Here is a 13,417-nt window from a genome sequence, read left to right as displayed (position 1 = left end):
TTAGAAAATACTTTCTGAAGGTATAGGTAATGAAGGACTAGAAAGTTTGTCAAAGGAACCTGGGGACCTTCTATCACTAAAGATAATTTTAAGTGGAAGAGACAAATATCTGTCAAGAATGACCTAAGTTTTGGGATAAGGAGAATGGATTAGTTTTCTAAAGTCTCTCTCAGACTTAAAATACTGTAAGAAATCTGARCTGACTTACGATGAAAACACTTTATTCTTCATTCTTCATCTCTACATCTCTTCATCTTTTCAGTCTTTGATATTTCTGAGATGCCTCTTGTTACTTTATATGAACACCAGACAATAACTAAGGATAGCACTATGAATATGTAAGTTGGGGTTATATTCTTATTCTCCCCTTGTTGTATTTCCCTTGTTGTATTACTTCTCACTTCAGCCCCCTGTTATCTTCATCCTTCTTTGTGTTTCTCTCTGGTCCTCACTGAAGGGAAAAAATATCTAAAATATAGTTTAAAACTTATGGGTAGTCTATAGCTAGTATTCACATTCACATTCTTCAGATATCTTCCTTCTCACCTTCTTATTATTACATTTTTATCATCTTTTGTTGTAACCACTGTGCATAGTGAGATCTCTGTGAACTGACACATTATGCAATTACATTGTATTGTGCATTCACAAAGTGCTGAAGCAAATTTACATTTCTGGGAATTGCTTAGAGCTAACAAAACAAATKGATACAAACAAGACATGTCAACGGTCATGAGCTAGGCTGCAAAAAGATTTGTTCCAGAACTGAAACTGTTAAACTCTGCTTCTCTCTCTTGTTTTTGTAACAAGATAGAATCAACCATCTTGTCCTTTTCCCTGGTATAAATAGAAAGCACAATCTTACAAACAAAGGTTTGTTATGCTTAGCAAAAGAACAACCCCTGTTTTTAAATAGTATAAATGGAAGTTAAAATATACTCTATACTCAATGTCTTATTTACATGCTAAGCATAGTATTTAAACTTAGATTTGTGAAAGCAACAGGAGAAAGGAAAACACCTGCAATTTGTTGATCTTCTGGGTATTTTATAAAACACAGCAGTTTGATACTTCTGGGGAAGGCTGAAGGTGTGGAGTCTATATATATGTTCTATGTATCTAGTTACCAGCTGATGTGTAATTTCTTTAACGTAGTAGGCTGCTGGATAATATTTTGTGATACTAAATTTAATTGCTTGCCACATGAGAAAAGATCTACAGAAATGGAGCAACAAATTTGTAATATAACAAAAAAAGTCTATTTTTATTTGTGTTCTTATCAAGTAAGTTTCTAAAAATGTATAAATTTTATTGCTAAAGGACAATATTGCAGAAGAATGTTAGTGGTATATTTGCAGGGAAATGTGTATGTTCATGCATGTGTGTAGTCGTCTTAATGGAAGTGAGGCAAAAAATAATCAGGTAAACAGGTTATGGTTCATTAGTTACTGTCAAGTAAAGTAGAAAAGGAAGAAAAGGAAGAAGTCACACTGAACTTGAACTGAATAGTGAATTCCACTACTGAATTCATCCTGGTATCTCAACAAAAGAGTTGTTAGAAGTATTAAAGGATGAATATATAGCTAAAGTTAACAATGCTACTCAGTAATATTAAGACGTCTTAGTTGTGATCTAAGAGCCATTATGGACAAGCTTCAAGGCTAATAAAGTTATATATTATTTTCTTTTAACTTAATGAAGCACTGATCACATGGAACTACCAACTTGAGAATGTACATAATCTAGTCTTGCATTTTTGGATCTATGGCACTTCCCAACTCCCCCTTGCAAAAGAATGAGGAAAATGATTGTCATTTAGCAGAAGTGTGTTAAATAATAAGACACCTGTGTAGCTCAGTGTATAAAAACAGCAACAATTGAAAACAATACTGAAATTAATTTGATGCTGTTTAAAGTTGAAAATTGAAACTAACAATGATAAAGGATCTTGAAGGTCCTTGTTAAAGTTACAAAAACTGACATAACAGTGAATGAGCGACAGGTTCTAGGTACCAGAGGAATAATCCTTAATGAAATTACTAGATATCTGTTTTTGGTGATTTTGATGGAATGACAGTACAGTTCCGTTTTGAAAATTCTTTACTGAAAGTTGCTTAGCAACTTGCAGACTGATGAAGCAAGAGTGACCATCTTGACCGAAGGCCAGACCGTTTCTTTGGACCACAAAATGTGTTAACACAACACTGAGGTTTTGTTGCCTTACAGATGTCCTGGGCAGATCAAAAAAAGGAAATGTGATGTGAAAAAAAAGGAAATGTGATAATTTTTATACTTCCATCAGGTTTGATTTAAATCCCAAGAAAAGCCTCGCTCTGAACCTAATGTTCTTGGTCATTTTTTTCTGCTCTGTATCCTCTCTCAGCTTTCTCTTGCATTTTTTTCTGATAAAGTTGCAAACTAATTAACTTTGTACAGAACTGCAGTAATGAAAAAGGCAAACTTAATTCAAGAAGACAGTCATTAGGTGGGCACATGATTAAATGCCATTTTAGACACTGAGGTTCAAAACTTAAGTGCCATTTAAATTTATAGCTTTTTCCCTACACTTCTGAATCCTGCAAGCTGATAAATGCTACCAGCCTAAGAGTTTATACAGATAAAGTCTCACAGATGTTTTATCATCTAATGATGGAGACTTCTTCTTAAATTCTCTTTACACATTCAAGTATTTAACCCCCCACTGCCTTTTTTTCTCCCCACTTTGAAAATGCTCTAGCACAGCATCAAGATATTCATGAATATGTCTGAGGTTCCTTTACCCAATCTAGTTTAAGTTAGAAAAAACAGGTAATTTTACCTGTGCTTCTCAAGCAGTCTAAATGTGTGTTAGTTACTGTGTACTGACATCAAGACTTCCAGAGGACTCTCGTGGCCTAATTTTTAGATCCCAGACAGGCTTGAACACTGAGTGATTGACCTGGTTAAAACTGAGATGCGGCATTTTAGGACACAGATGTATAACTGTGTATCCTGGAAACCAAGTGGGACAGTGAAGTACCTATGAAATTTAGGCAAAGTAACTAAGTTAAGGGAAGATTTTCAAAATTTCAGTTAAAGACTGGGATGGTTCACCTTACCTGCTATTACACCTCATTCAGCTAAGCCTGCTTGTTTTTCTTTTGATTTAGGCAAGATATATAATTCCAGAGGAAGGGTTCATGTCTGTGAATCCTAAATAGGAACAGGTGCATAAATTGTGATGGAGAAGGGAATACATGACTCCTTTGCCAATATTAGTAACAAGCAATATTAGTAACAAGATGATCATGCTGGCTTTTGTAGATCCTATTCTTAGCAATCTAATTCTTCCCAGGTACTGTAAATTCAAACAAACATCAAGGATCTTGTTGGTTAGGTGATAAAATATGAAGCATAAACCCACCTTATCAGTCTAATCCTCAAGATGAAACCTCTACAACACTGATATGACAGTATACTCGTACCAATATTCAATATTTAATATACCAAACAGTACCATATATTGAGACTGATTTTACTAGGATCTGGAGTTTGCCTTATGTATTTAGCCTGATTAATGTGTCTGCTAATTCTTTAATGCTGTATGCTTGTAATTTTCCTGCACTTGAAAATTTAAATTTTACAAAACAAAATATTTGATAGGATAATTGAAAAGTAGATATGATATTTTAGAAGCATAAATTAATTAACATAGTATGTCAAAAGATGTCAAGTGGTTCATGATAAATCAAAGTCTTATCACAAAGTGCTAAACTGATTCTGATTCTATTTCTGTGAATCATAGTACTCAGGATATTAAGCACAGGTCCTAATTAATTTGCCAGTAAAGCTTTGTAAATCATTCAAAAGTTATGAGATTGTCAGTGGCAGAGGAACCAAAAAGTAATTCTGAAGTAACTGTTTAAATATCCAAGTAAAACAACTGAAATTAAAATTACTTTCCTCAGGCTTACTATTTACTTACGGTTCAAAAAACACATATAACAGTCAATGGAGAAGGACTGGGATCCCCTTCTCTAATGAATGTCCCCAACCAATGATGTCTAAGCAGACCTTGCATTTTAGCATATCTTTGTTGTAATAGGCAGAATACCCTGATACAGAATTCCTCATGTCCTGATGATTAGGTCACACACGGAACATATGGGCCCAATTCCCTTAGAAGAAAACCAACATGTGTTTTACATTTGTTACAAACCGGTGTAAAAGTGCCCTGCTTGCAGTGGAACTAGTGGTGTCCTCCTCCATACTCTTACACCTCTGCAACCCTGTGGTGTAGATACTTTTACTCATGTGGCTTAATGGTGGTTAGCTCAAGACAATAATAAATTTGCACCCCTATTTCCCCTGGTTAAGTGCTGAGTTCGATCTGCTTTATATATTCCCTATAATACAAAGTATCATTATCAGATAAAGCCCAACAGGCAAGTGAGGTGAAGAAGCATCCAATTTGTGGATCATGATAGAGCTTGAAAGCTAAGCTCTTCAGTATTTCCTGAACATTTTAAGCCTGCCCAAATGCCATTAGTTGCAAATGCTTCCATCAATAATTGGAAACACTGGAATTTTGAGAATTTTAGTTTGGGACTTATGTGCCCATAGTGTGTGATTTAGATGAGTAAGCCTCAGCTAAATCCTTTCTGTTGACCTAGTCTCAGAAATTTACTGAGAAAGAAAGATGAGATCAGTTTTAGGAGTCCCAGATAAAGAAAGAGCCTAGTCTCAGCAGGCATAAGCCACAGATGCATGTTGATTGCTACTCTGTGAATCTGTGCTCTTCAAGATAATTATAAACTAAGCATCTAAAGATGAGATTGCCTCAACCTTTATGACTATAATGTATTTGAACCTGCATATTCTTTCTCTGTTGCACTGGGACTCTGACCTCTCTATGCCTTAGATAAATTTACAAGCATATGATGAAACATCAGTCTTTGTCATCCCCAAAATAAGCTGGTTCTTGACATTGGGGTTTTCTCATTGATTAAAGTGTCATGGTATATTCACAGCCTAAATGCTGCCTTCTGGTCACTGTCCTTTCTTTTATGTGGAAAATGAACTTTGTAAATAATTGCATGCCCCAGATGTGTCAAAATGAGGAGAAAGAAGCAATCCTAAGTAATAACACTTCAGGAACTATTTGTCCCTTGATTCTTAAGTAAGCTTTATGAAAATAACAATGTCCAAAATATATACATATATATTACACCAATGCATTTTTTAAAAGGAATTTAATGTACATTTAGAAAATTTTATTGGTACTTTGTGTTCTGCTTCATGATATTTTACTGGGTGTCCTGAATTACTTCTAAGGATAAGTACATGGTGAGGTCTACGTACTTTGTTGAGCCACAGAATCTGGATCACTGMGGCAGTAGGGTGGCTTTTAAGTACCTTACATTCCTGTCTCTGGGGCTATTAAAGAGTTTTAGGTAAAAGTACTATTTTATAACTTTATAAGGACTGTTGTATTTTATGCCAATATGAAAACACCCTTAAGAATACACTGGTGGGAATTTCCAGAGTGTATTCTGGCTGCACTTTGGCATGCTCCAGTATATCATCTGTGCTGTAGAACTTAAATGAGATGTTTCTGCAACAATTCAAAAGTTTTCCCCCTATTTTGCTGGAACTGTCCTAACTCAGAATTGAGCAAAACTTTGCAATTAATAGTTCTTCTCTGAAAATGGTTAATTTGATTCACTTCAACTCTTTCCTTGTAATTTGACAGCTTAACTGAAACTTTTGTCAAAAACAAAGCAGATGGGTAGGTTGGAAGCTTGCATGAATGCCTGTTTTTCTGTCAACTCACATTCTGGTCAAATGTCTGACACATGGATTCTCTGGCTCCCTGAAATCCACCTGTTTGGGTGTGGGCTGCCCAAGTGCCTGGGAGCTCTGGCTAACTTATAGTACAACTGGTGGGATACAGGAATGCCATGACTCCATGGATGACCTAGGCTTCATGAATGCCCACACAATCAGTTTCTTGGCTGTCTACCTTACTGGATCTCTGCCCAGAAAAGAGGGATGGTCCCAGTTCCCCAAGGTAGTTGGACAGATCTAGGTTGCTGGCCTATAAACAATAGAAAACATGCTTTCTGGCCTGAACCAAGTTTTTCTCAAACATTATTTTTGTTATAAATTCACCTTTTCCGTTCTTCATTCATATTTGTAATTAAAAAGTGACCATTATGCTGAAGTTTCCACAGGATGAAAATTCCTATCGCAGATTCAAACAAACTTTTTAAAAAATAAAAGAACTGATCGCAAGAGACAAAGGCAAGAGACAAAAAAGAAATCAAATCCAGATGAAAATGGAAGGTTTCATTTAGGAATGAAAATCACAAATATTCATATAAATGTGAAGAAAAGAATCAAAATTGTAACCTAGTAACTAGGAAGATGTCCACGGTAACCAAGTATTGACAAGCGCACAGGGCTTACATGTTATGACTTCTCCACAAGRTGATATGACCATTCCTTAGAATCATGACAAAACAGAATTTAGTGTGCAACTGTGAAGTAAAAATATTATTAGCTAGGTAGGACCTCCATTTCCTGTAGTCTATACATGTCACTTCTTGTCTCTTAACCAAGTGATACTTGAGATCCAATTACCTCAGCCTAATCTTGCAAGGCTGTATTGGTGGTTTTACTTTTTTTTGTGCTGTACGTTTTTTGTCTTGCAACTATACTTACCTTGTCTTTCAATGAATAGCAAATGCTTCAGGATAAATAATGTTAAGATCCTATTAAAAGAATATTGTTCTTAAGACTTCAAATAGAATTTTAAGCTCTAATCCCTATATGCATAGAAAAAATGTATTTTTTTAATCTTTTGTTTAGAGCATACTTCTTACTCCTCAAATTTATATGGAACCATATTTAGATGGATATTGATATTTGCATTAATTTGCATATGTAAGCATACAGMTATATAAAGAAGTGTGTGTTAGTAATCCTGTTATTAGGAGCAGACTGACCAGCCCTTTTAAAAGCAACTTCTAAGAAGAATAGTTTCTTGGTAAGAGTATCATTTTTCTGCTTGCACACACTACAGAAACACATAGACATATACAGACACCACTACTATGTGGGTCAAACAGCACTAAGTAATTTTTTCCATTCTTTCAGAAACCTTAGCCCAGTACCAATATTTGATTCTCAGAGAACAGTGTAGGTCACAGAACATCTTAAGAATTTATATCAATCAGAATTCAAGACAGAAAGCAACCCTCCAGCATCTTTTGGAGTATCAGCCACCCAGAAGATACAGGGAAAAATGAACAATATTCAGAACATGTCTCTAAACCTGAATATTTATTTGTATAATAAAAAGATGGAATGTGCCATAAAACATAAAAACAAAGATCTATTGCCCACAGCAGCGCTAGGCTGAGAGAAGGTGGTTTTGAGGATCCTGTCCTGGTATATGGATACTGAAATTAAGGATTCTCTTATAGCTTAACACAAATTGTGGCAGACACAACAGGACCAGTGATGGGGGCATTTCAAAAACACTGTTTGTTGAGAACTGTGACCCAACTGACACCTGAAGGGAAAGGTGAAAGGTGGTATCTCAGGTGGCACCAGACGAGTCCCAATGTCTCCAGTGAGAGACAAGTCTATAATACTAAGTCCAGCCACATTATTTTGGATTTCCTGGAAACCCTCCCATAAACAAGATGAGCTGTGGTTCTTTCTGATCCAAACCTGTAGGAGGAGCATCAAGGAACATCCATCTCTGTGCAATGACTACAAAATGGAAACTGAATGGAGCTACTGGGCATGTCTTTCAGAAAGCAGGTGTGAGGCAGACAAATCTGAGATGGATTTGTTCTGTGTTGTTGAAACATATACAGAATGATGGAATGATGCTTGTGTAGTAGTGGCAGTCTAGGCAATGTGCAGAGTGGATGCATCTATCTACCCCAGAACGTCTCGTGACTCTGCAGAATTGCATRCAAATGTGCTTTACTGATGTGTTTGGCAAGAAAACTGTAGTGTGTTCAGCACAGCTACTAAAGATAGTATAATGTAGCGAATGAAGGCACGGACTCAAGAGGAGGTGCATCTTGAGACATTTATTGTTTATTTCCGAGTGTATTTATACTGAAAAGTTAGCTGTTTAGCAGTTTTACAGATACACTTTGCTAAGCCAATCATCATGCTGATGACGCTCCTGTCCATGCACAATCATCATGCTGATCACGTGGCGATCATGCCTTGTACCTTGTTACTTGCTTCTCCTTTCCCACACACTTTGCTAATCAGGCCTTTCTTCAGCTTAACCCTGTCATGACCCTCCATAGTATAAATGTAGCCTAAGTAAACTAGGGAAAGAATAGAAAGGAAGGTGCTTCTGGAAACTTGCAAGCAAGCTGCCCAGTCAGACTAACTTAGGCGACTTTCTGTCAAACTGTTCATTCAGACTCTTCCATTCGTGATGATCCAGTCTGTCCAGCTCTCTGCAGAGATGCTTGTAGTGGTGTCCTTGACTACTCTGCAAAAAGCAGCACCAGTATTACAGTAGTCCTGTATTCCTGACATGATCTGCATATCCAGAGTACTGAGGTAGAGTTCAGTCATCCATCTGCATAAATCTGAACTGCAGCAGACACTAAGTAGGAATATCCCCTCAAAGGAGTTGTTCTGAGCACCTCGTGATAAAATTAGGTACCCAGGCAACATCTTAACTAAGCGGAGATGTGCCTAAGGACATTGTAGGACCCCCTCATACTAGAYGTTCCCAAATATATTTGAATTTGATTGTTTCAGTAGGAAGCTTGAAGGACCTAAATCCCAAYTGAGGTAGGGTAAGGGTAGATTGGATGCAGCTGTCTATTTACTCATATGTAGCTGGTGGGAATTAGATAAAATTAATCAAGAAGAAAAGTATACAATCTTGTCAAAGAAAAGGAAAAGTATAAAACACTAAAAACAAGAATGATTTTGTACGTAGTGATTATTTTTGAAAAAAAAAGTGATACAACAGCTTATTTGAAAGTAATAACCATCTAATTTAGATATCGTGAAGCAAAATATATTTACTGGAATTGTTAGAGGTTATATATAAAGGTCAAAGTAAGTCTAATACTATGATGCTTTATGTAATCTAATTAGAAGCTATATGTAAAGGTTAAATTAAGTCTAGTATTATGATGCTTTCTGTAATCTGTATTCAAATCTGTGGCAAATATAGTATTTGCCCAACATTTGCATGCTGGTTACACATTATCATTAAAGTATTATTAAATGAAATGGTACTTTGCCAACTGCATGAAAAAGATCTGTAAATATTATTTTGTATAAGTTTTATGCAGCATGGATTTAATACATGCCATGTCTAATTTATCAATTGGACATTAAAATACTGAAGTCAGCTAACATTTTCTTAGTAGTAAATGATGTTGGATGTCTCGATTTTTAGCTTGTGCTCTATGCTTATTACTTACCTACTAACAAGTGATGTAATGTTATTAAATCCTGTAGTCCAACCCTCTGAAGATTAAATGCAACTTTCATATCAGCCATTTGTTGCTAGAAGTCATTTATGGAAGTCTTAAAAGAAGCTTTTCTTACTGATTATGTGCATATGCTGCATATGAACTATTTACACACGAAACAGTGCTTCAAATACGTCTGATGATCTTTCAGAAAAAAAATATGTGTATTGGAGTTCTGTGGCTGGGGAAGACTAAAAATATTTGTGTTCTTATTTAGTACTGCTGCAATTTGGCAGCTGCTCTAGCAGTAATGCTTCAAAAATTATATGCAAGTAATTCATTGCTTCCTCTTCCTGGGCACCAAATTTAATATATTTTAAAGGTTCTAATTCATATTCATGCTTAGCAATAAATGTTTCATTAAATGTAAATCCTGCATTAGTAACAGTGTACTTTTACTTAATCTGTACCATGAATACAGAGGAGCTGAACAGTTTGGGTGACATCCAGGTTCGACCCTCACCAGATTTGATATTTTACCATATTTTTATATAGGTTTAGAAATGCTTATCATTTTAAAAGAAGGCTTTTTTTATCCTAATTGGTATTTATTTTATTATTATATCATTCTCTGCTTGCCATTTCTCTCTATTTCTTTATAATTTCCCTAAATCCTGTAGTAAACGAAATGACACATGCTTTACAATTGATCTTTACAGGAGTAAGCACTAGTTCTGGAAGATCTGAGGGCAGAGTGTATCTTCTTTGATTCTTATTTATGTCACACCCAAAACTATAGAATTCTCAAATTTAGGAAGATTCAGAGAAACACTGATTATAATATTTTGTTTAAGAACTTCTTGAACTTATTGTAATATATCCTGTCATATCAACATTAAAGAAAGGAAGGAAGGAAGGAAGGAAGAAAGAAAGAAAAGGCAGTTTCCTAATTGAAAAAGGAATAATGACTAGTGGATAGATAGGAAACTTTTTTTTTTTTCCTCTGAGGTTCAAATTTGTCTTCGAAACACATTTTTTGGACTACAAAAAAAACAGTCAAACTACAGTAACAATAATAATACAACCCCAAACCTTAAAGTTGTGAATTTAATGCTGAAGTTACTAATGTGATTAAGTACATTTTTAGGCTGCATTTAGCCCAGGGGATTCAAATTGCCCATTCTTATATACTGCCAAATAGGTAACTAGATTTCCTAATGAAAAAGTCTCTCTAGAAATATGGGTCTTCTGCTTTGCAGTGACTGTTGTTTCTGGAGGAAGTCTAGTATGGTAGTGCGGATTTGTTGTTTCCTTTACAGAGGACACTGTTCCCCCTGAGCAATGAAAATYTTTCAGATCACCCTCATAATAGGAAAACTTTCTGAGAGTAGGAGGGATTATGATTTGATGGTATGGTAAGCTTTAGATGACAAGTTTAGTCACAACAAATGGCATCAGTCCCTTCCTTGCATTACCTTTGAGTTTTCTTGCTTGTGGGGCTATGCTGTACGACTGTTCCCAGTACACCTTTGTGACACATGTTCTCTGCTCTTATCACCATGCTGACAGTTATCATTGCTGAAAGTCACGTACGGCAGTATCTGAAAATAAGAAAATAGCTGATAATATGGGAACCAAAGAGAAGGAAGTGTTCTCTTGCTGCACAGGAAAGGCGTAAGCTTTTAGCTGAAGTGACAGCTACAGTTTTCATCCAACTTTTAATACTTCAAGGGACTTAATAAAGTGCTAAAATGTTGTGCAACATCATTTTGCACATCCATTAGAAATGGCTCTCCTTTTTCACTCACATAGTGTTTTTAATAAAATATGTTAATAAACTCAGACAAATGTTAAAAAGCCATATAGGTAGAGAAAGCAACTGGTCACAAATGAGCAGAATGAAGATTTTCTAAAAATAAAAAAAATAGTACTAGCTGAGATGCAAATGGGTATGCCGTGCTATATTAACAGTTTAAAAGACAGAGGGGAGATCTGTAGTGGCTTAACAGTGAACCCTCTGGCTTCTAACTGTGCCAGTTAAAAAAAGAAGAGGCAAGCTTCCTTTTATCACTGGCAAGCATTAGCACAAAAGTAAGAATGGCTGATTTAAGGCTCTGCTGGATATTCAACAATGCACATCACAACTATAAGTATATATAATATCCTAGAGGCAAGATCTTCAGAACAACTTAGCGCAACTCACAAAACATTAGCGAATGGCATATCTGGAAGGCATGCTCCCACAAACTGCAGTGCAGGAGGATATTTATTGATCCCTAATTTGTTTCAGTCTTCATAATTATTTCAGTGTTGTATTACCCTCTTTCATCTTGGAAGAAAGTGCCATGGCCTGACTCCCTTCTTTGCTAAGGTTCCTTTACTCTACTCTGTCCATAAAAATGGACCTTCCAGTGTGTGCAGATGCAACTCACTGTAAAAGAGCATCAGACCCTCAAATTTTGAAACACAGAGCAGTGGTGGTGTCATTTTTTCTACAACAACTAGCATGCTGAGATATAAGAATTTGTGTGCTTCTTACCAAAGAAGAGGAATCGTCCTGCAATGAACTATTTTCTTTCACAGCTGACAGGCTTTTTGGAATGGCAATACCTAATTCCTGAACTACAGTAAATGATCTTGATTACCCTCTCTGATTTTTCTCATCATTGTTCATTCGTGGCCATCATATTTTATATAACTTCTGAACTAAAAGCATTTATATAAAAATAAGTTGATATTCAGGATATCTATGATAACACAGCAAAATAACACAGCAAAATAAGTAAATCGCTCTTTTCTATCATAACATGCATCAAAACTATGTAATTAATGGTGTTACACAATATGTAATAGAATCACTGTGTTTAAAGAATGTTCATGAGAAAATAATACCTCTTAATCTTTCATTTTGACTCATCAAGGATGAAAAGTAATGCCTATTTTTATAGCACAAGATTATTAAAAAAAAAAGCTATTTTTAGAAATTTTTTGGTTATCATACCCATTGGACTGTATAATGAGCCATAAAATTGAAAAATGGTCAGAAAAAAACACTTTTTTTCCTAATTCACCTTTACCGTTAGTTTTTAAATCAGTCTTATCTGACCATTAATGACAATTACTTCAATTTACACCTCTGTATTTTGAACCTAAAGTGAAAATATACTATTGTAAAATGTTTTTAATATACTATTATAAGATGTTCAATGCTACTCTGTCTTTGCCTCTTTCTTTATTGTCTTCATGAATACCTGAGAATTTGGAAGCTATCATTTTGAACCTTTGGACATGACAATTCAATATTGTTCTTGAGCAGAATCTCAGAAAATTTCAAAAAGCTGTATTCAAAAGTGCATATATAGAAAGATTAATTGAGCTTTGTTATTTATAATTTTTCAGGTTAATTCTTATGAGATATATGAAATAAGTTAATAATCCTTGGTTATTCAAGTTGTGCAAATATTATAAACACTTTACAGTGCTTTGAGGATCTGTGGGTATCCAGAACTAAAATGGAACTTGTAAATAGTTGATAAAACATCAAAATACTCAAAATGCTATTCTCTAGCCTAATGGTAGATAGTAGATGGAAAGGTCACTGAGTTGAAGATAAGACAGAATGAAATGAATATAAATTAATTTTATGATGCTGAAAAGCAGCTTGATTACTAGAATTGTGAGATGCGATTCTGTCCGGAAGCTATGTAAAGAAGATTAATAAAAGTGGCAGGCTTGACTCTTGCTTTTTGAAGTTTGAAATACAAGGTGACATTTGACAGCTGAATGAAAAAAAAAGAATTAATTTGGAACAAGAAGAAATGCATTTAAATCTTCTGTTGCCTACTCAAGATTTCAAAATGGAATCTAAAAATAGAATAACATTAAAGAATTATTTTACATGTCTCCCTCTCCCTCTCTTTTACACTGATAAACATTTTTGGCAAGGCTCCCAGGTCAAGACATAAAGC

The 13,417-nt window shown here is 35.2% G+C and overlaps 1 long non-coding RNA gene across 17 annotated transcripts in view; it reads left to right on the top strand.

Moving 5' to 3' along the window:
- The window catches only part of LOC112977863, a 72,945-nt gene extending 59,760 nt beyond the window's left edge, over positions 1-13,185 (top strand). For 13 of the 17 annotated variants that reach the window (XR_003257665.1, XR_003257662.1, XR_003257663.1 and 10 more), the window contains one exon: positions 263-13,185. This is a non-coding gene — a long non-coding RNA (uncharacterized LOC112977863). The remainder of the gene's footprint in view (positions 1-262) is intronic. The other 4 variants (XR_003257668.1, XR_003257661.1, XR_003257659.1 and 1 more) reach the window with 4 other exon arrangements.
- The last annotated feature ends 232 nt before the right edge of the window (positions 13,186-13,417 follow it).

The sequence above is a fragment of the Apteryx rowi genome, unplaced genomic scaffold (assembly GCF_003343035.1).
Source record: "Apteryx rowi isolate R43461 unplaced genomic scaffold, aptRow1 scaffold_870, whole genome shotgun sequence".
NCBI lineage: Eukaryota > Metazoa > Chordata > Aves > Apterygiformes > Apterygidae > Apteryx > Apteryx rowi.
The sequence above is the reverse complement of the archived record's forward strand: the minus strand, read 5'-3'. Positions and strand labels throughout refer to the sequence as shown.